This window comes from Mytilus trossulus, chromosome 1 (assembly GCF_036588685.1).
Source record: "Mytilus trossulus isolate FHL-02 chromosome 1, PNRI_Mtr1.1.1.hap1, whole genome shotgun sequence".
Taxonomy (NCBI): Eukaryota; Metazoa; Mollusca; class Bivalvia; order Mytilida; family Mytilidae; genus Mytilus; species Mytilus trossulus.
Window position 1 is genome coordinate 1,816,281 of NC_086373.1, and position 25,163 is coordinate 1,841,443.

Sequence of the window (25,163 nt, forward strand, 5' to 3'; positions counted from 1 at the left end):
GCTTGGCCTTTGACAAACTGTAACATTGAATGGGGTTATACTTGTTTATCTCTTACTAAGCTTGGTCTTTGACAGACTGTAACATTGAATGGGGTTATACTTGTTTATCTCTTACTAAGCTTGGTCTTTGACAGACTGTAACATTGAATGGGGTTATACTTGTTTATCTCTTACTAAGCTTGGTCTTTGACAGACTGTAACATTGAATGGGGTTATACTTGTTTATCTCTTACTAAGCTTGGTCTTTGACAAACTGTAACATTAAATGGGGTTATACTTGTTTATCTCTTACTAAGCTTGGCCTTTGACAGACTGTAACATTGAATGGGGTTATACTTGTTTATCTCTTACTAAGCTTGGCCTTTGACAAACTGTAACATTAAATGGGGTTATACTTGTTTATCTCTTACTAAGCTTGGTCTTTGACAAACTGTAACATTGAATGGGGTTATACTTGTTTATCTCTTACTAAGCTTGGTCTTTGACAGACTGTAACATTGAATGGGTTTATACTTGTTTATCTCTTACTAAGCTTGGCCTTTGACAAACTGTAACATTGAATGGGGTTATACTTGTTTATCTCTTACTAAGCTTGGTCTTTGACAAACTGTAACATTGAATGGGGTTATACTTGTTTATCTCTTACTAAGCTTGGCCTTTGACAGACTGTAACATTGAATGGGGTTATACTTGTTTATCTCTTACTAAGCTTGGCCTTTGCCGAGCTTTAACATTGAATGGGGTTATACTTGTTTATCTCTTACTAAGCTTGGCCTTTGACAAACTGTAACATTGAATGGGGTTATACTTGTTTATCTCTTACTAAGCTTGGTCTTTGACCAACTGTAACATTGAATGGGGTTATACTTGTTTATCTCTTACTAAGCTTGGCCTTTGACAAACTGTAACATTGAATGGAGTTATACTTGTTTATCTCTTACTAAGCTTGGCCTTTGACAGACTGTAACATTGAATGGGGTTATACTTGTTTATCTCTTACTAAGCTTGGCCTTTGACAGACTGTAACATTGAATGGGGTTATACTTGTTTATCTCTTACTAAGCTTGGCCTTTGACAGACTGTAACATTGAATGGGGTTATACTTGTTTATCTCTTACTAAGCTTGGTCTTTGACCAACTGTAACATTGAATGGGGTTATACTTGTTTATCTCTTACTAAGCTTGGCCTTTGACAAACTGTAACATTGAATGGAGTTATACTTGTTTATCTCTTACTAAGCTTGGCCTTTGACAGACTGTAACATTGAATGGGGTTATACTTGTTTATCTCTTACTAAGCTTGGCCTTTGACAGACTGTAACATTGAATGGGGTTATACTTGTTTATCTCTTACTAAGCTTGGTCTTTGACCAACTGTAACATTGAATGGGGTTATACTTGTTTATCTCTTACTAAGCTTGGCCTTTGACAAACTGTAACATTGAATGGAGTTATACTTGTTTATCTCTTACTAAGCTTGGCCTTTGACAGACTGTAACATTGAATGGGGTTATACTTGTTTATCTCTTACTAAGCTTGGCCTTTGACAAACTGCAACATTGAATGGGGTTATACTTGTTTATCTCTTGCTAAGCTTGGTCTTTGACAGACTGTAACATTGAATGGGGTTATACTTGTTTATCTCTTACTAAGCTTGGTCTTTGACAGACTGTAACATTAAATGGGGTTATACTTGTTTATCTCTTACTAAGCTTGGCTTTTGACAGACTGTAACATTGAATGGAGTTATACTTGTTTATCTCTTGCTAAGCTTGGTCTTTGACAGACTGTACCATTGAATGGAGTTATACTTGTTTATCTCTTACTAAGCTTGGCCTTTGACAGACTGTAACATTAAATGGGGTTATACTTGTTTATCTCTTACTAAGCTTGGTCTTTGACAGACTGTAACATTGAATGGGGTTATACTTGTTTATCTCTTACTTAGCTTGGTCTTTGACAGACTGTAACATTGAATGGGGTTATACTTGTTTATCTCTTACTAAGCTTGGTCTTTGACCAACTGTAACATTGAATGGGGTTATACTTGTTTATCTCTTACTAAGGTTGGTCTTTGACAGACTGTAACATTGAATGGGGTTATACTTGTTTATCTCTTACTAAGCTTGGCCTTTGACAGACTGTAACATTGAATGGGGTTATACTTGTTTATCTCTTGCAAAGCTTGGCCTTTGACAAACTGTAACATTGAATGGGGTTATACTTGTTTATCTCTTACTAAGCTTGGCCTTTGACAGACTGTAACATTGAATGGGTTTATACTTGTTTATCTCTTACTAAGCTTGGCCTTTGCCGAGCTTTAACATTAAATGGGGTTATACTTGTTTATCTCTTACTAAGCTTGGCCTTTGACAGACTGTAACATTGAATGGGGTTATACTTGTTTATCTCTTACTAAGCTTGGTCTTTGACAAACTGTAACATTGAATGGGGTTATACTTGTTTATCTCTTACTAAGCTTGGTCTTTGACAGACTGTAACATTGAATGGGGTTATACTTGTTTATCTCTTAATAAGCTTGGCCTTTGACAGACTGTAACATTGAATGGGGTTATACTTGTTTATCTCTTACTAAGCTTGGCCTTTGACAGACTGTAACATTGAATGGGGTTATACTTGTTTATCTCTTGCTAAGCTTGGTCTTTGACAAACTGTAACATTGAATGGGGTTATACTTGTTTATCTCTTACTAAGCTTGGTCTTTGACAAACTGTACCATTGAATGGGGTTATACTTGTTTATCTCTTACTAAGCTTGGCCTTTGACAAATTGTAACATTGAATGGGGTTATACTTGTTTATCTCTTACTAAGCTTGGCCTTTGACAGACTGTAACATTGAATGGGGTTATACTTGTTTATCTCTTACTAAGCTTGGCCTTTGACAAACTGTACCATTGAATGGGGTTATACTTGTTTATCTCTTACTAAGCTTGGCCTTTGACAAACTGTAACATTGAATGGGGTTATACTTGTTTATCTCTTACTAAGCTTGGCCTTTGACAGACTGTAACATTAAATGGGGTTATACTTGTTTATCTCTTACTAAGCTTGGCCTTTGACAAACTGTACCATTGAATGGGGTTATACTTGTTTATCTCTTACTAAGCTTGGCCTTTGACAAACTGTAACATTGAATGGCGTAATACTTGTTTATCTCTTACTAAGCTTGGTCTTTGACAAACTGTTACATTGAATGGGGTTATACTTGTTTATCTCTTACTAAGCTTGGTCTTTGACAGACTGTAACATTGAATGGGGTTATACTTGTTTATCTCTTACTAAGCTTGGTCTTTGACAGACTGTAACATTGAATGGGGTTATACTTGTTTATCTCTTACTAAGCTTGGTCTTTGACAAACTGTAACATTGAATGGGGTTATACTTGTTTATCTCTTACTAAGCTTGGTCTTTGACAAACTGTACCATTGAATGGGGTTATACTTGTTTATCTCTTGCTAAGCTTGGTCTTTGACAAACTGTACCATTGAATGGGGTTATACTTGTTTATCTCTTACTAAGCTTGGCCTTTGACAGACTGTAACATTGAATGGGGTTATACTTGTTTATCTCTTACTAAGCTTGGCCTTTGCCAGACTGTAACATTAAATGGGGTTATACTTGTTTATCTCTTACTAAGTTTGGTCTTTGACAGACTGTAACATTGAATGGGGTTATACTTGTTTATCTCTTACTAAGCTTGGCCTTTGACAGACTGTAACATTAAATGGGGTTATACTTGTTTATCTCTTACTAAGCTTGGCCTTTGACAGACTGTAACATTAAATGGGGTTATACTTGTTTATCTCTTACTAAGCTTGGCCTTTGACAGACTGTAACATTGAATGGGGTTATACTTGTTTATCTTTTACTAAGCTTGGTCTTTGACAAACTGTAACATTGAATGGGGTTATACTTGTTTATCTCTTACTAAGCTTGGCCTTTGACAGACTGTAACATTGAATGGGGTTATACTTGTTTATCTCTTACTAAGCTTGGTCTTTGACAGACTGTAACATTAAATGGGGTTATACTTGTTTATCTCTTACTAAGCTTGGCCTTTGACAGACTGTAACATTGAATGGGGTTATACTTGTTTATCTCTTACTAAGCTTGGCCTTTGACAGACTGTAACATTGAATGGGGTTATACTTGTTTATCTCTTGCTTAGCTTGGTCTTTGACAGACTGTAACATTGAATGGGGTTATACTTGTTTATCTCTTACTAAGCTTGGTCTTTGACAAACTGTAACATTGAATGGGGTTATACTTGTTTATCTCTTACTAAGCTTGGCCTTTGACAAACTGTAACATTGAATGGGGTTATACTTGTTTATCTCTTACTAAGCTTGGTCTTTGACAGACTGTAACATTGAATGGGGTTATACTTGTTTATCTCTTACTAAGCTTGGCCTTTGACAGACTGTAACATTGAATGGGGTTATACTTGTTTATCTCTTACTAAGCTTGGCCTTTGACAAACTGTAACATTGAATGGGGTTATACTTGTTTATCTCTTACTAAGCTTGGCCTTTGACAAACTGTAACATTGAATGGGGTTATACTTGTTTATCTCTTACTAAGCTTGGTCTTTGACAAACTGTAACATTGAATGGGGTTATACTTGTTTATCTCTTACTAAGCTTGGTCTTTGACAGACTGTAACATTGAATGGGGTTATACTTGTTTATCTCTTACTAAGCTTGGCCTTTGACAAACTGTAACATTGAATGGGGTTATACTTGTTTATCTCTTACTAAGCTTGGTCTTTGACAGACTGTAACATTGAATGGGGTTATACTTGTTTATCTCTTACTTAGCTTGGCCTTTGACAGACTGTAACATTGAATGGGGTTATACTTGTTTATCTCTTACTAAGCTTGGCCTTTGCCGAGCTTTAACATTGAATGGGGTTATACTTGTTTATCTCTTACTAAGCTTGGCCTTTGACAAACTGTAACATTGAATGGGGTTATACTTGTTTATCTCTTACTAAGCTTGGTCTTTGACAGACTGTAACATTGAATGGGTTTATACTTGTTTATCTCTTACTAAGCTTGGCCTTTGACAAACTGTAACATTGAATGGGGTTATACTTGTTTATCTCTTACTAAGCTTGGTCTTTGACAAACTGTAACATTGAATGGGGTTATACTTGTTTATCTCTTACTAAGCTTGGCCTTTGACAGACTGTAACATTGAATGGGGTTATACTTGTTTATCTCTTACTAAGCTTGGCCTTTGCCGAGCTTTAACATTGAATGGGGTTATACTTGTTTATCTCTTACTAAGCTTGGCCTTTGCCAAACTGTAACATTGAATGGGGTTATACTTGTTTATCTCTTACTAAGCTTGGTCTTTGACAAACTGTAACATTGAATGGGGTTATACTTGTTTATCTCTTACTAAGCTTGGTCTTTGACAAACTGTAACATTGAATGGGGTTATACTTGTTTATCTCTTACTAAGCTTGGCCTTTGACAGACTGTAACATTGAATGGGGTTATACTTGTTTATCTCTTACTAAGCTTGGTCTTTGACCAACTGTAACATTGAATGGGGTTATACTTGTTTATCTCTTACTAAGCTTGGCCTTTGACAAACTGTAACATTGAATGGAGTTATACTTGTTTATCTCTTACTAAGCTTGGCCTTTGACAGACTGTAACATTGAATGGGGTTATACTTGTTTATCTCTTACTAAGCTTGGTCTTTGACCAACTGTAACATTGAATGGGGTTATACTTGTTTATCTCTTGCTAAGCTTGGTCTTTGACAGACTGTAACATTGAATGGGGTTATACTTGTTTATCTCTTACTAAGCTTGGCCTTTGACAAACTGTAACATTGAATGGGGTTATACTTGTTTATCTCTTGCTAAGCTTGGTCTTTGACAGACTGTAACATTGAATGGGGTTATACTTGTTTATCTCTTACTAAGCTTGGTCTTTGACAAACTGTAACATTAAATGGGGTTATACTTGTTTATCTCTTACTAAGCTTGGCCTTTGACAAACTGTAACATTGAATGGGGTTATACTTGTTTATCTCTTACTAAGCTTGGTCTTTGACAAACTGTAACATTAAATGGGGTTATACTTGTTTATCTCTTACTAAGCTTGGTCTTTGACAGACTGTAACATTGAATGGGGTTATACTTGTTTATCTCTTACTAAGCTTGGTCTTTGACAGACTGTAACATTGAATGGGGTTATACTTGTTTATCTTTTACTAAGCTTGGCCTTTGACAGACTGTAACATTGAATGGGGTTATACTTGTTTATCTCTTACTAAGCTTGGTCTTTGACAGACTGTAACATTGAATGGGGTTATACTTGTTTATCTCTTACTAAGCTTGGTCTTTGACAGACTGTAACATTGAATGGGGTTATACTTGTTTATCTTACTAAGCTTGGTCTTTGACAGACTGTAACATTAAATGGGGTTATACTTGTTTATCTCTTACTAAGCTTGGCCTTTGACAAACTGTAACATTGAATGGGGTTATACTTGTTTATCTCTTACTAAGCTTGGTCTTTGACAGACTGTAACATTGAATGGCGTAATACTTGTTTATCTCTTACTAAGCTTGGTCTTTGACAAACTGTTACATTGAATGGGGTTATACTTGTTTATCTCTTACTAAGCTTGGTCTTTGACAGACTGTAACATTGAATGGGGTTATACTTGTTTATCTCTTACTAAGCTTGGTCTTTGACAGACTGTAACATTGAATGGGGTTATACTTGTTTATCTCTTACTAAGCTTGGTCTTTGACAAACTGTAACATTGAATGGGGTTATACTTGTTTATCTCTTACTAAGCTTGGTCTTTGACAGACTGTAACATTGAATGGGGTTATACTTGTTTATCTCTTACTAAGCTTGGTCTTTGACAAACTGTACCATTGAATGGGGTTATACTTGTTTATCTCTTGCTAAGCTTGGTCTTTGACAAACTGTACCATTGAATGGGGTTATACTTGTTTATCTCTTACTAAGCTTGGCCTTTGACAGACTGTAACATTGAATGGGGTTATACTTGTTTATCTCTTACTAAGCTTGGCCTTTGCCAGACTGTAACATTAAATGGGGTTATACTTGTTTATCTCTTACTAAGTTTGGTCTTTGACAGACTGTAACATTGAATGGGGTTATACTTGTTTATCTCTTACTAAGCTTGGCCTTTGACAAACTGTAACATTGAATGGGGTTATACTTGTTTATCTCTTACTAAGCTTGGTCTTTGACAGACTGTAACATTAAATGGGGTTATACTTGTTTATCTCTTACTAAGCTTGGCCTTTGACAGACTGTAACATTGAATGGGGTTATACTTGTTTATCTCTTACTAAGCTTGGTCTTTGACAGACTGTAACATTGAATGGGGTTATACTTGTTTATCTCTTACTAAGCTTGGTCTTTGACAGACTGTAACATTGAATGGGGTTATACTTGTTTATCTCTTACTAAGCTTGGCCTTTGACAGACTGTAACATTAAATGGGGTTATACTTGTTTATCTCTTACTAAGCTTGGCCTTTGACAAACTGTTACATTGAATGGGGTTATACTTGTTTATCTCTTACTAAGCTTGGCCTTTGACAGACTGTAACATTGAATGGGGTTATACTTGTTTATCTCTTACTAAGCTTGGCCTTTGACAGACTGTAACATTAAATGGGGTTATACTTGTTTATCTCTTACTAAGCTTGGCCTTTGACAGACTGTAACATTAAATGGGGTTATACTTGTTTATCTCTTACTAAGCTTGGCCTTTGACAGACTGTAACATTGAATGGGGTTATACTTGTTTATCTTTTACTAAGCTTGGTCTTTGACAAACTGTAACATTGAATGGGGTTATACTTGTTTATCTCTTACTAAGCTTGGCCTTTGACAGACTGTAACATTGAATGGGGTTATACTTGTTTATCTCTTACTAAGCTTGGTCTTTGACAGACTGTAACATTAAATGGGGTTATACTTGTTTATCTCTTACTAAGCTTGGCCTTTGACAGACTGTAACATTGAATGGGGTTATACTTGTTTATCTCTTACTAAGCTTGGCCTTTGACAGACTGTAACATTGAATGGGGTTATACTTGTTTATCTCTTGCTTAGCTTGGTCTTTGACAGACTGTAACATTGAATGGGGTTATACTTGTTTATCTCTTACTAAGCTTGGTCTTTGACAAACTGTAACATTGAATGGGGTTATACTTGTTTATCTCTTACTAAGCTTGGCCTTTGACAAACTGTAACATTGAATGGGGTTATACTTGTTTATCTCTTACTAAGCTTGGTCTTTGACAGACTGTAACATTGAATGGGGTTATACTTGTTTATCTCTTACTAAGCTTGGCCTTTGACAGACTGTAACATTGAATGGGGTTATACTTGTTTATCTCTTACTAAGCTTGGCCTTTGACAAACTGTAACATTGAATGGGGTTATACTTGTTTATCTCTTACTAAGCTTGGCCTTTGACAAACTGTAACATTGAATGGGGTTATACTTGTTTATCTCTTACTAAGCTTGGTCTTTGACAAACTGTAACATTGAATGGGGTTATACTTGTTTATCTCTTACTAAGCTTGGTCTTTGACAGACTGTAACATTGAATGGGGTTATACTTGTTTATCTCTTACTAAGCTTGGCCTTTGACAAACTGTAACATTGAATGGGGTTATACTTGTTTATCTCTTACTAAGCTTGGTCTTTGACAGACTGTAACATTGAATGGGGTTATACTTGTTTATCTCTTACTTAGCTTGGCCTTTGACAGACTGTAACATTGAATGGGGTTATACTTGTTTATCTCTTACTAAGCTTGGCCTTTGCCGAGCTTTAACATTGAATGGGGTTATACTTGTTTATCTCTTACTAAGCTTGGCCTTTGACAAACTGTAACATTGAATGGGGTTATACTTGTTTATCTCTTACTAAGCTTGGTCTTTGACAGACTGTAACATTGAATGGGTTTATACTTGTTTATCTCTTACTAAGCTTGGCCTTTGACAAACTGTAACATTGAATGGGGTTATACTTGTTTATCTCTTACTAAGCTTGGTCTTTGACAAACTGTAACATTGAATGGGGTTATACTTGTTTATCTCTTACTAAGCTTGGCCTTTGACAGACTGTAACATTGAATGGGGTTATACTTGTTTATCTCTTACTAAGCTTGGCCTTTGCCGAGCTTTAACATTGAATGGGGTTATACTTGTTTATCTCTTACTAAGCTTGGCCTTTGACAAACTGTAACATTGAATGGGGTTATACTTGTTTATCTCTTACTAAGCTTGGTCTTTGACAAACTGTAACATTGAATGGGGTTATACTTGTTTATCTCTTACTAAGCTTGGTCTTTGACAAACTGTAACATTGAATGGGGTTATACTTGTTTATCTCTTACTAAGCTTGGCCTTTGACAGACTGTAACATTGAATGGGGTTATACTTGTTTATCTCTTACTAAGCTTGGTCTTTGACCAACTGTAACATTGAATGGGGTTATACTTGTTTATCTCTTACTAAGCTTGGCCTTTGACAAACTGTAACATTGAATGGAGTTATACTTGTTTATCTCTTACTAAGCTTGGCCTTTGACAGACTGTAACATTGAATGGGGTTATACTTGTTTATCTCTTACTAAGCTTGGTCTTTGACCAACTGTAACATTGAATGGGGTTATACTTGTTTATCTCTTGCTAAGCTTGGTCTTTGACAGACTGTAACATTGAATGGGGTTATACTTGTTTATCTCTTACTAAGCTTGGCCTTTGACAAACTGTAACATTGAATGGGGTTATACTTGTTTATCTCTTGCTAAGCTTGGTCTTTGACAGACTGTAACATTGAATGGGGTTATACTTGTTTATCTCTTACTAAGCTTGGTCTTTGACAGACTGTAACATTAAATGGGGTTATACTTGTTTATCTCTTACTTAGCTTGGTCTTTGACAAACTGTAACATTGAATGGAGTTATACTTGTTTATCTCTTACTTAGCTTGGCCTTTGACAGACTGTAACATTGAATGGGGTTATACTTGTTTATCTCTTACTTAGCTTGGCCTTTGACAGACTGTAACATTGAATGGGGTTATACTTGTTTATCTCTTACTTAGCTTGGTCTTTGACAGACTGTAACATTGAATGGGGTTATACTTGTTTATCTCTTACTAAGCTTGGCCTTTGCCGAGCTTTAACATTGAATGGGGTTATACTTGTTTATCTCTTACTAAGCTTGGCCTTTGACAGACTGTAACATTGAATGGGGTTATACTTGTTTATCTCTTGCAAAGCTTGGCCTTTGACAAACTGTAACATTGAATGGGGTTATACTTGTTTATCTCTTACTAAGCTTGGCCTTTGACAGACTGTAACATTGAATGGGTTTATACTTGTTTATCTCTTACTAAGCTTGGCCTTTGCCGAGCTTTAACATTAAATGGGGTTATACTTGTTTATCTCTTACTAAGCTTGGCCTTTGACAGACTGTAACATTGAATGGGGTTATACTTGTTTATCTCTTACTAAGCTTGGTCTTTGACAAACTGTAACATTAAATGGGGTTATACTTGTTTATCTCTTACTAAGCTTGGTCTTTGACAGACTGTAACATTGAATGGGGTTATACTTGTTTATCTCTTACTAAGCTTGGTCTTTGACAGACTGTAACATTAAATGGGGTTATACTTGTTTATCTCTTACTAAGCTTGGCCTTTGACAGACTGTAACATTGAATGGGGTTATACTTGTTTATCTCTTACTAAGCTTGGCCTTTGCCGAGCTTTAACATTAAATGGGGTTATACTTGTTTATCTCTTACTAAGCTTGGTCTTTGACAAACTGTAACATTGAATGGGGTTATACTTGTTTATCTCTTACTAAGCTTGGTCTTTGACGGACTGTAACATTGAATGGGGTTATACTTGTTTATCTCTTACTAAGCTTGGTCTTTGACAGACTGTAACATTGAATGGGGTTATACTTGTTTATCTCTTACTAAGCTTGGTCTTTGACAGACTGTAACATTGAATGGGGTTATACTTGTTTATCTCTTACTAAGCTTGGTCTTTGACAAACTGTAACATTAAATGGGGTTATACTTGTTTATCTCTTACTAAGCTTGGTCTTTGACAGACTGTAACATTGAATGGGGTTATACTTGTTGATCTCTTACTAAGCTTGGTCTTTGACAGACTGTAACATTGAATGGGGTTATACTTGTTTATCTCTTACTAAGCTTGGTCTTTGACAGACTGTAACATTGAATGGGGTTATACTTGTTTATCTCTTACTAAGCTTGGCCTTTGACAGACTGTAACATTGAATGGGGTTATACTTGTTTATCTCTTACTAAGCTTGGTCTTTGACAGACTGTAACATTGAATGGGGTTATACTTGTTTATCTCTTACTAAGCTTGGCCTTTGACAGACTGTAACATTGAATGGGGTTATACTTGTTTATCTCTTACTAAGCTTGGTCTTTGACAGACTGTAACATTAAATGGGGTTATACTTGTTTATCTCTTACTAAGCTTGGCCTTTGACAAACTGTAACATTGAATGGGGTTATACTTGTTTATCTCTTACTAAGCTTGGTCTTTGACAGACTGTAACATTGAATGGCGTAATACTTGTTTATCTCTTACTAAGCTTGGTCTTTGACAAACTGTTACATTGAATGGGGTTATACTTGTTTATCTCTTACTAAGCTTGGCCTTTGACAAACTGTAACATTGAATGGGGTTATACTTGTTTATCTCTTACTAAGCTTGGTCTTTGACAGACTGTAACATTGAATGGGGTTATACTTGTTTATCTCTTACTAAGCTTGGTCTTTGACAAACTGTAACATTAAATGGGGTTATACTTGTTTATCTCTTACTAAGCTTGGTCTTTGACAGACTGTAACATTGAATGGGGTTATACTTGTTTATCTCTTACTAAGCTTGGTCTTTGACAGACTGTAACATTAAATGGGGTTATACTTGTTTATCTCTTACTAAGCTTGGCCTTTGACAGACTGTAACATTGAATGGGGTTATACTTGTTTATCTCTTACTAAGCTTGGCCTTTGCCGAGCTTTAACATTAAATGGGGTTATACTTGTTTATCTCTTACTAAGCTTGGTCTTTGACAAACTGTAACATTGAATGGGGTTATACTTGTTTATCTCTTACTAAGCTTGGTCTTTGACGGACTGTAACATTGAATGGGGTTATACTTGTTTATCTCTTACTAAGCTTGGTCTTTGACAGACTGTAACATTGAATGGGGTTATACTTGTTTATCTCTTACTAAGCTTGGTCTTTGACAGACTGTAACATTGAATGGGGTTATACTTGTTTATCTCTTACTAAGCTTGGTCTTTGACAAACTGTAACATTAAATGGGGTTATACTTGTTTATCTCTTACTAAGCTTGGTCTTTGACAGACTGTAACATTGAATGGGGTTATACTTGTTGATCTCTTACTAAGCTTGGTCTTTGACAGACTGTAACATTGAATGGGGTTATACTTGTTTATCTCTTACTAAGCTTGGTCTTTGACAGACTGTAACATTGAATGGGGTTATACTTGTTTATCTCTTACTAAGCTTGGCCTTTGACAGACTGTAACATTGAATGGGGTTATACTTGTTTATCTCTTACTAAGCTTGGTCTTTGACAGACTGTAACATTGAATGGGGTTATACTTGTTTATCTCTTACTAAGCTTGGCCTTTGACAGACTGTAACATTGAATGGGGTTATACTTGTTTATCTCTTACTAAGCTTGGTCTTTGACAGACTGTAACATTAAATGGGGTTATACTTGTTTATCTCTTACTAAGCTTGGCCTTTGACAAACTGTAACATTGAATGGGGTTATACTTGTTTATCTCTTACTAAGCTTGGTCTTTGACAGACTGTAACATTGAATGGCGTAATACTTGTTTATCTCTTACTAAGCTTGGTCTTTGACAAACTGTTACATTGAATGGGGTTATACTTGTTTATCTCTTACTAAGCTTGGCCTTTGACAAACTGTAACATTGAATGGGGTTATACTTGTTTATCTCTTACTAAGCTTGGTCTTTGACAGACTGTAACATTGAATGGGGTTATACTTGTTTATCCCTTACTAAGCTTGGCCTTTGACAGACTGTAACATTGAATGGGGTTATACTTGTTTATCTCTTACTAAGCTTGGCCTTTGACAGACTGTAACATTGAATGGGGTTATACTTGTTTATCTCTTACTAAGCTTGGTCTTTGACAGACTGTAACATTGAATGGGGTTATACTTGTTTATCTCTTACTAAGCTTGGCCTTTGACAGACTGTAACATTAAATGGGGTTATACTTGTTTATCTCTTACTAAGCTTGGTCTTTGACAAACTGTACCATTGAATGGGGTTATACTTGTTTATCTCTTACTAAGCTTGGCCTTTGACAGACTGTAACATTGAATGGGGTTATACTTGTTTATCTCTTACTAAGCTTGGCCTTTGACAAACTGTAACATTGAATGGGGTTATACTTGTTTATCTCTTACTAAGCTTGGCCTTTGACAGACTGTAACATTGAATGGGGTTATACTTGTTTATCTCTTACTAAGCTTGGCCTTTGACAGACTGTAACATTGAATGGGGTTATACTTGTTTATCTCTTACTAAGCTTGGCCTTTGACAAACTGTAACATTGAATGGGGTTATACTTGTTTATCTCTTACTAAGCTTGGCCTTTGACAAACTGTAACATTGAATGGGGTTATACTTGTTTATCTCTTACTAAGCTTGGCCTTTGACAAACTGTAACATTGAATGGGGTTATACTTCTTTATCTCTTACTAAGCTTGGTCTTTGACAGACTGTAACATTAAATGGGGTTATACTTGTTTATCTCTTACTAAGCTTGGCCTTTGACAGACTGTAACATTGAATGGGGTTATACTTGTTTATCTCTTACTAAGCTTGGTCTTTGACAAACTGTAACATTGAATGGGGTTATACTTGTTTATCTCTTACTAAGCTTGGCCTTTGACAGACTGTAACATTGAATGGGGTTATACTTGTTTATCTCTTACTAAGCTTGGTCTTTGACAAACTGTAACATTTAATGGGGTTATACTTGTTTATCTCTTACTAAGCTTGGTCTTTGACAGACTGTAACATTAAATGGGGTTATACTTGTTTATCTCTTACTAAGCTTGGCCTTTGACAGACTGTAACATTGAATGGGGTTATACTTGTTTATCTCTTACTAAGCTTGGTCTTTGACAGACTGTAACATTGAATGGGGTTATACTTGTTTATCTCTTACTAAGCTTGGTCTTTGACAGACTGTAACATTGAATGGGGTTATACTTCTTTATCTCTTACTAAGCTTGGTCTTTGACAGACTGTAACATTGAATGGGGTTATACTTGTTTATCTCTTACTAAGCTTGGCCTTTGACAAACTGTAACATTGAATGGGGTTATACTTGTTTATCTCTTACTAAGCTTGGCCTTTGACAGACTGTAACATTGAATGGGGTTATACTTGTTTATCTCTTACTAAGCTTGGCCTTTGACAGACTGTAACATTGAATGGGGTTATACTTGTTTATCTCTTACTAAGCTTGGTCTTTGACAGACTGTAACATTAAATGGGGTTATACTTGTTTATCTCTTACTAAGCTTGGCCTTTGACAGACTGTAACATTGAATGGGGTTATACTTGTTTATCTCTTACTAAGCTTGGTCTTTGACAGACTGTAACATTGAATGGGGTTATACTTGTTTATCTCTTACTAAGCTTGGTCTTTGACAAACTGTAACATTGAATGGGGTTATACTTGTTTATCTCTTACTAAGCTTGGCCTTTGACAAACTGTAACATTGAATGGGGTTATACTTGTTTATCTCTTACTAAGCTTGGCCTTTGACAAACTGTAACATTGAATGGGGTTATATTTGTTTATCTCTTACTAAGCTTGGTCTTTGACAAACTGTAACATTGAATGGAGTTATACTTGTTTATCTCTTACTAAGCTTGGCCTTTGACAAACTGTAACATTGAATGGGGTTATACTTGTTTATCTCTTACTAAGCTTGGTCTTTGACAAACTGTAACATTGAATGGGGTTATACTTGTTTATCTCTTACTAAGCTTGGTCTTTGACAAACTGTAACATTAAATGGGGTTATACTTGTTTATCTCTTACTAAGCTTGGCCTTTGACAGACTGTAACATTGAATGGGGTTATACTTGTTTATCTCTTACTAAGCTTGTTCTTTGACAAACTGTAACATTGAATGGGGTTATACTTGTTTATCTCTTACTAAGCTTGGTCTTTGACAAACTGTACCATTGAATGGGGTTATACTTGTTTATCTCTTGCTAAGCTTGGCCTTTGACAGACTGTAACATTGAATGGGGTTATACTTGTTTATCTCTTACTAAGCTTGGCCTTTGACAAACTGTAACATTGAATGGGGTTATACTTGTTTATCTCTTACTAAGCTTGGTCTTTGACAGACTGTAACATTAAATGGGGTTATACTTGTTTATCTCTTACTAAGCTTGGCCTTTGACAGACTGTAACATTGAATGGGGTTATACTTGTTTATCTCTTACTAAGCTTGGTCTTTGACAGACTGTAACATTAAATGGGGTTATACTTGTTTATCTCTTACTAAGCTTGGCCTTTGACAAACTGTAACATTAAATGGGGTTATACTTGTTTATCTCTTGCTAAGCTTGGCCTTTGACAAACTGTAACATTGAATGGGGTTATACTTGTTTATCTCTTACTAAGCTTGGTCTTTGACAAACTGTAACATTGAATGGGGTTATACTTGTTTATCTCTTACTAAGCTTGGCCTTTGCCAGACTGTAACATTGAATGGGGTTATACTTGTTTATCTCTTACTAAGCTTGGTCTTTGACAAACTGTAACATTGAATGGGGTTATACTTGTTTATCTCTTACTAAGCTTGGCCTTTGCCAGACTGTAACATTGAATGGGGTTATACTTGTTTATCTCTTACTAAGCTTGGTCTTTGACAGACTGTAACATTGAATGGGGTTATACTTGTTTATCTCTTACTAAGCTTGGTCTTTGACAAACTGTAACATTGAATGGGGTTATACTTGTTTATCTCTTACTAAGCTTGGCCTTTGCCAGACTGTAACATTGAATGGGGTTATACTTGTTTATCTCTTGCTAAGCTTGGCCTTTGACAAACTGTAACATTGAATGGGGTTATACTTGTTTATCTCTTGCTAAGCTTGGCCTTTGACAAACTGTAACATTGAATGGGGTTATACTTGTTTATCTCTTACTAAGCTTGGTCTTTGACAAACTGTAACATTGAATGGGGTTATACTTGTTTATCTCTTGCTAAGCTTGGTCTTTGACAGACTGTAACATTGAATGGGGTTATACTTGTTTATCTCTTACTAAGCTTGGTCTTTGACAGACTGTAACATTGAATGGGGTTATACTTGTTTATCTCTTACTAAGCTTGGTCTTTGACAAACTGTAACATTGAATGGGGTTATACTTGTTTATCTCTTACTAAGCTTGGCCTTTGCCAGACTGTAACATTGAATGGGGTTATACTTGTTTATCTCTTACTAAGCTTGGTCTTTGACAGACTGTAACATTGAATGGGGTTATACTTGTTTATCTCTTACTAAGCTTGGCCTTTGACAGACTGTAACATTGAATGGGGTTATACTTGTTTATCTCTTACTAAGCTTGGTCTTTGACAAACTGTAACATTGAATGGGGTTATACTTGTTTTTCTCTTACTAAGCTTGGCCTTTGACAGACTGTAACATTGAATGGGGTTATACTTGTTTATCTCTTACTAAGCTTGGCCTTTGACAGACTGTAACATTGAATGGGGTTATACTTGTTTATCTCTTACTAAGCTTGGTCTTTGACAAACTGTACCATTGAATGGGGTTATACTTGTTTATCTCTTACTAAGCTTGGCCTTTGACAAACTGTAACATTAAATGGGGTTATACTTGTTTATCTCTTACTATGCTTGGCCTTTGACAGACTGTAACATTGAATGGGGTTATACTTGTTTATCTCTTACTAAGCTTGGTCTTTGACAAACTGTAACATTGAATGGGGTTATACTTGTTTATCTCTTACTAAGCTTGGTCTTTGACAAACTGTAACCTTAAACGGGGTTATACTTGTTTATCTCTTACTAAGCTTGGCCTTTGACAGACTGTAACATTGAATGGGGTTATACTTGTTTATCTCTTACTAAGCTTGGTCTTTGACAAACTGTAACATTGAATGGGGTTATACTTGTTTATCTCTTACTAAGCTTGGTCTTTGACAAACTGTAACATTAAACGGGGTTATACTTGTTTATCTCTTACTAAGCTTGGCCTTTGCCAGACTGTAACATTGAATGGGGTTATACTTGTTTATCTCTTACTAAGCTTGGTCTTTGACAGACTGTAACATTGAATGGGGTTATACTTGTTTATCTCTTACTAAGCTTGGCCTTTGACAAACTGTAACATTAAATGGGGTTATACTTGTTTATCTCTTACTAAGCTTGGTCTTTGACAGACTGTAACATTGAATGGGGTTATACTTGTTTATCTCTTACTAAGCTTGGCCTTTGACAGACTGTAACATTGAATGGGGTTATACTTGTTTATCTCTTACTAAGCTTGGCCTTTGACAAACTGTACCATTGAATGGGGTTATACTTGTTTATCTCTTACTAAGCTTGGCCTTTGACAAACTGTAACATTGAATGGGGTTATACTTGTTTATCTCTTACTAAGCTTGGTCTTTGACAAACTGTAACATTAAATGGGGTTATACTTGTTTATCTCTTACTAAGCTTGGCCTTTGACAGACTGTAACATTGAATGGGGTTATACTTGTTTATCTCTTACTAAGCTTGGTCTTTGACAGACTGTAACATTGAATGGGGTTATACTTGTTTATCTCTTACTAAGCTTGGTCTTTGACAAACTGTAACATTGAATGGGGTTATACTTGTTTATCTCTTACTAAGCTTGGTCTTTGACAAACTGTAACATTGAATGGGGTTATACTTGTTTATCTCTTACTAAGCTTGGTCTTTGACAGACTGTAACATTGAATGGGGTTATACTTGTTTATCTCTTACTAAGCTTGGTCTTTGACAAACTGTAACATTAAATGGGGTTATACTTGTTTATCTCTTACTAAGCTTGGTCTTTGACAAACTGTAACATTGAATGGGGTTATACTTGTTTATCTCTTACTAAGCTTGGTCTTTGACAAACTGTAACATTGAATGGGGTTATACTTGTTTATCTCTTACTAAGCTTGGTCTTTGACAAACTGTAACATTGAATGGGGTTATACTTGTTTATCTCTTACTAAGCTTGGCCTTTGCCAGACTGTAACATTGAATGGGGTTATACTTGTTTATCTCTTGCTAAGCTTGGTCTTTGACAGACTGTAACATTGAATGGGGTTATACTTGTTTATCTCTTACTAAGCTTGGTCTTTGACAGACTGTAACATTAAATGGGGTTATACTTGTTTATCTCTTACTAAGCTTGGCCTTTGACAGACTGTAACATTGAATGGGGTTATACTTGTTTATCTCTTACTAAGCTTGGTCTTTGACAAACTGTACCATTGAATGGGGTTATACTTGTTTATCTCTTACTAAGCTTGGCCTTTGACAAACTGTAACATTAAATGGGGTTATACTTGTTTATCTCTTACTATGCTTGGCCTTTGACAGACTGTAACATTGAATGGGGTTATACTTGTTTATCTCTTACTAAGCTTGGTCTTTGACAAACTGTAACATTGAATGGGGTTATACTTGTTTTTCTCTTACTAAGCTTGGCCTTTGACAGACTGTAACATTGAATGGGGTTATACTTGTTTATCTCTTACTAAGCTTGGCCTTTGACAGACTGTAACATTGAATGGGGTTATACTTGTTTATCTCTTACTAAGCTTGGTCTTTGACAAACTGTACCATTGAATGGGGTTATACTTGTTTATCTCTTACTAAGCTTGGCCTTTGACAAACTGTAACATTAAATGGGGTTATACTTGTTTATCTCTTACTATGCTTGGCCTTTGACAGACTGTAACATTGAATGGGGTTATACTTGTTTATCTCTTACTAAGCTTGGTCTTTGACAAACTGTAACATTGAATGGGGTTATACTTGTTTATCTCTTACTAAGCTTGGTCTTTGACAAACTGTAACCTTAAACGGGGTTATACTTGTTTATCTCTTACTAAGCTTGGCCTTTGACAGACTGTAACATTGAATGGGGTTATACTTGTTTATCTCTTACTAAGCTTGGTCTTTGACAAACTGTAACATTGAATGGGGTTATACTTGTTTATCTCTTACTAAGCTTGGTCTTTGACAAACTGTAACATTAAACGGGGTTATACTTGTTTATCTCTTACTAAGCTTGGCCTTTGCCAGACTGTAACATTGAATGGGGTTATACTTGTTTATCTCTTACTAAGCTTGGTCTTTGACAGACTGTAACATTGAATGGGGTTATACTTGTTTATCTCTTACTAAGCTTGGCCTTTGACAAACTGTAACATTAAATGGGGTTATACTTGTTTATCTCTTACTAAGCTTGGTCTTTGACAGACTGTAACATTGAATGGGGTTATACTTGTTTATCTCTTACTAAGCTTGGCCTTTGACAGACTGTAACATTGAATGGGGTTATACTTGTTTATCTCTTACTAAGCTTGGCCTTTGACAAACTGTACCATTGAATGGGGTTATACTTGTTTATCTCTTACTAAGCTTGGCCTTTGACAAACTGTAACATTGAATGGGGTTATACTTGTTTATCTCTTACTAAGCTTGGTCTTTGACAAACTGTAACATTAAATGGGGTTATACTTGTTTATCTCTTACTAAGCTTGGCCTTTGACAGACTGTAACATTGAATGGGGTTATACTTGTTTATCTCTTACTAAGCTTGGTCTTTGACAGACTGTAACATTGAATGGGGTTATACTTGTTTATCTCTTACTAAGCTTGGTCTTTGACAAACTGTAACATTGAATGGGGTTATACTTGTTTATCTCTTACTAAGCTTGGTCTTTGACAAACTGTAACATTGAATGGGGTTATACTTGTTTATCTCTTACTAAGCTTGGTCTTTGACAGACTGTAACATTGAATGGGGTTATACTTGTTTATCTCTTACTAAGCTTGGTCTTTGACAAACTGTAACATTAAATGGGGTTATACTTGTTTATCTCTTACTAAGCTTGGTCTTTGACAAACTGTAACATTGAATGGGGTTATACTTGTTTATCTCTTACTAAGCTTGGTCTTTGACAAACTGTAACATTGAATGGGGTTATACTTGTTTATCTCTTACTAAGCTTGGTCTTTGACAAACTGTAACATTGAATGGGGTTATACTTGTTTATCTCTTACTAAGCTTGGCCTTTGCCAGACTGTAACATTGAATGGGGTTATACTTGTTTATCTCTTGCTAAGCTTGGTCTTTGACAGACTGTAACATTGAATGGGGTTATACTTGTTTATCTCTTACTAAGCTTGGTCTTTGACAGACTGTAACATTAAATGGGGTTATACTTGTTTATCTCTTACTAAGCTTGGTCTTTGACAGACTGTAACATTGAATGGGGTTATACTTGTTTATCTCTTACTAAGCTTGGTCTTTGACAGACTGTAACATTGAATGGGGTTATACTTGTTTATCTCTTACTAAGCTTGGCCTTTGACAAACTGTAACATTAAATGGGGTTATACTTGTTTATCTCTTACTAAGCTTGGTCTTTGACAGACTGTAACATTGAATGGGGTTATACTTGTTTATCTCTTACTAAGCTTGGCCTTTGCCAGACTGTAACATTGAATGGGGTTATACTTGTTTATCTCTTGCTAAGCTTGTTCTTTGACAAACTGTAACATTGAATGGGGTTATACTTGTTTATCTCTTACTAAGCTTGGTCTTTGACAAACTGTAACATTTAATGGGGTTATACTTGTTTATCTCTTACTAAGCTTGGTCTTTGACAAACTGTAACATTTAATGGGGTTATACTTGTTTATCTCTTACTAAGCTTGGTCTTTGACAGACTGTAACATTGAATGGGGTTATACTTGTTTATCTCTTACTAAGCTTGGTCTTTGACAGACTGTAACATTGAATGGGGTTATACTTGTTTATCTCTTACTAAGCTTGGTCTTTGACAGACTGTAACATTAAATGGGGTTATACTTGTTTATCTCTTACTAAGCTTGGTCTTTGACAGACTGTAACATTGAATGGGGTTATACTTGTTTATCTCTTACTAAGCTTGGTCTTTGACAAACTGTAACATTGAATGGGGTTATACTTGTTTATCTCTTACTAAGCTTGGTCTTTGACAGACTGTAACATTGAATGGGGTTATACTTGTTTATCTCTTACTAAGCTTGGCCTTTGACAGACTGTAACATTGAATGGGGTTATACTTGTTTATCTCTTACTAAGCTTGGTCTTTGACAGACTGTAACATTGAATGGGGTTATACTTGTTTATCTCTTACTAAGCTTGGCCTTTGACAAACTGTAACATTGAATGGGGTTATACTTGTTTATCTCTTACTAAGCTTGGTCTTTGACAGACTGTAACATTAAATGGGGTTATACTTGTTTATCTCTTACTAAGCTTGGTCTTTGACAGACTGTAACATTGAATGGGGTTATACTTGTTTATCTCTTACTAAGCTTGGCCTTTGACAAACTGTAACATTGAATGGAGTTATACTTGTTTATCTCTTACTAAGCTTGGCCTTTGACAGACTGTAACATTAAATGGGGTTATACTTGTTTATCTCTTACTAAGCTTGGTCTTTGACAGACTGTAACATTGAATGGGGTTATACTTGTTTATCTCTTACTAAGCTTGGTCTTTGACAAACTGTAACATTTAATGGGGTTATACTTGTTTATCTCTTACTAAGCTTGGTCTTTGACAGACTGTAACATTGAATGGGGTTATACTTGTTTATCTCTTACTAAGCTTGGTCTTTGACAGACTGTAACATTAAATGGGGTTATACTTGTTTATCTCTTACTAAGCTTGGTCTTTGACAGACTGTAACATTGAATGGGGTTATACTTGTTTATCTCTTACTAAGCTTGGTCTTTGACAGACTGTAACATTGAATGGGGTTATACTTGTTTATCTCTTGCTAAGCTTGGCCTTTGACAGACTGTAACATTGAATGGGGTTATACTTGTTTATCTCTTACTGAGCTTGGTCTTTGACAAACTGTAACATTGAATGGGGTTATACTTGTTTATCTCTTACTAAGCTTGGTCTTTGACAAACTGTAACATTAAATGGGGTTATACTTGTTTATCTCTTACTAAGCTTGGTCTTTGACAAACTGTAACATTGAATGGGGTTATACTTGTTTATCTCTTGCTAAGCTTGGCCTTTGACAGACTGTAACATTGAATGGGGTTATACTTGTTTATCTCTTACTGAGCTTGGTCTTTGACAAACTGTAACATTGAATGGGGTTATACTTGTTTATCTCTTACTAAGCTTGGTCTTTGACAAACTGTAACATTAAATGGGGTTATACTTGTTTATCTCTTACTAAGCTTGGTCTTTGACAAACTGTAACATTGAATGGGGTTATACTTGTTTATCTCTTACTAAGCTCGGCCTTTGACAGACTGTAACATTGAATGGGGTTATACTTGTTTATCTCTTACTAAGCTTGGTCTTTGACAAACTGTAACATTGAATGGGGTTATACTTGTTTATCTCTTACTAAGCTTGGCCTTTGACAGACTGTAACATTGAATGGGGTTATACTTGTTTATCTCTTACTAAGCTTGGCCTTTGACAGACTGTAACATTAAATGGGGTTATACTTGTTTATCTCTTACTGAGCTTGGTCTTTGACAGACTGTAACATTGAATGGGGTTATACTTGTTAATCTCTTACTAAGCTTGGCCTTTGACAGACTGTAACATTGAATGGGGTTATACTTGTTTATCTCTTACTAAGCTTGGCCTTTGACAGACTGTAACATTAAATGGGGTTATACTTGTTTATCTCTTACTAAGCTTGGTCTTTGACAGACTGTAACATTGAATGGGGTTATACTTGTTTATCTCTTACTAAGCTTGGCCTTTGACCAACTGTAACATTGAATGGGGTTATACTTGTTTATCTCTTACTAAGCTTGGCCTTTGACAGACTGTAACATTGAATGGGGTTATACTTGTTTATCTCTTACTAAGCTTGGTCTTTGACAGACTGTAACATTGAATGGGGTTATACTTGTTTATCTCTTACTAAGCTTGACCTTTGACAGACTGTAACATTGAATGGGGTTATACTTGTTTATCTCTTACTAAGCTTGGTCTTTGACAGACTGTAACATTGAATGGGGTTATACTTGTTTATCTCTTACTAAGCTTGACCTTTGACAGACTGTAACATTGAATGGGGTTATACTTGTTTATCTCTTACTAAGCTTGGCCTTTGACAAACTGTAACATTGAATGGGGTTATACTTCTTTATCTCTTACTGAGCTTGGCCTTTGACAGACTGTAACATTAAATGGGGTTATACTTGTTTATCTCTTACTAAGCTTGGTCTTTGACAGACTGTAACATTGAATGGGGTTATACTTGTTTATCTCTTGCTAAGCTTGGCCTTTGACAGACTGTAACATTGAATGGGGTTATACTTGTTTATCTCTTACTAAGCTTGGTCTTTGACAGACTGTAACATTAAATGGGGTTATACTTGTTTATCTCTTACTAAGCTTGGTCTTTGACAGACTGTAACATTAAATGGGGTTATACTTGTTTATCTCTTACTAAGCTTGGCCTTTGACAGACTGTAACATTGAATGGGGTTATACTTGTTTATCTCTTACTAAGCTTGGTCTTTGACAGACTGTAACATTGAATGGGGTTATACTTGTTTATCTCTTACTAAGCTTGGTCTTTGACAAACTGTAACATTGAATGGGGTTATACTTGTTTATCTCTTACTAAGCTTGGCCTTTGACAGACTGTAACATTGAATGGGGTTATACTTGTTTATCTCTTACTAAGCTTGGTCTTTGACAAACTGTAACATTGAATGGGGTTATACTTGTTTATCTCTTACTAAGCTTGGTCTTTGACAGACTGTAACATTAAATGGGGTTATACTTGTTTATCTCTTACTAAGCTTGACCTTTGACAGACTGTAACATTAAATGGGGTTATACTTGTTTATCTCTTACTAAGCTTGGCCTTTGACAGACTGTAACATTGAATGGGGTTATACTTGTTTATCTCTTACTAAGCTTGGTCTTTGACAGACTGTAACATTAAATGGGGTTATACTTGTTTATCTCTTACTAAGCTTGGCCTTTGACAGACTGTAACATTGAATGGGGTTATACTTGTTTATCTCTTACTAAGCTTGGTCTTTGACAGACTGTAACATTGAATGGGGTTATACTTGTTTATCTCTTACTAAGCTTGACCTTTGACAGACTGTAACATTGAATGGGGTTATACTTGTTTATCTCTTACTAAGCTTGGCCTTTGACAAACTGTAACATTGAATGGGGTTATACTTGTTTATCTCTTACTAAGCTTGGCCTTTGACAGACTGTAACATTGAATGGGGTTATACTTGTTTATCTCTTACTAAGCTTGGTCTTTGACAGACTGTAACATTGAATGGGGTTATACTTGTTTATCTCTTACTAAGCTTGGCCTTTGACAGACTGTAACATTGAATGGGGTTATACTTGTTTATCTCTTACTAAGCTTGGTCTTTGACAGACTGTAACATTGAATGGGGTTATACTTGTTTATATCTTACTAAGCTTGGCCTTTGACAGACTGTAACATTGAATGGGGTTATACTTGTTTATCTCTTACTAAGCTTGGTCTTTGACAGACTGTAACATTAAATGGGGTTATACTTGTTTATCTCTTACTAAGCTTGGCCTTTGCCAGACTGTAACATTGAATGGGGTTATACTTGTTTATCTCTTACTAAGCTTGGTCTTTGACAGACTGTAACATTGAATGGAGTTATACTTGTTTATCTCTTACTAAGCTTGGTCTTTGACAGACTGTAACATTGAAT

At 35.6% G+C, this 25,163-nt stretch overlaps 1 protein-coding gene across 1 annotated transcript in view; it reads left to right on the plus strand.

Moving 5' to 3' along the window:
- Nucleotides 1-25,163, plus strand: part of LOC134712096 (uncharacterized) — a 76,999-nt gene that overhangs the window by 732 nt on the left and 51,104 nt on the right. The gene's annotated exons all lie outside the window — the stretch shown is intronic.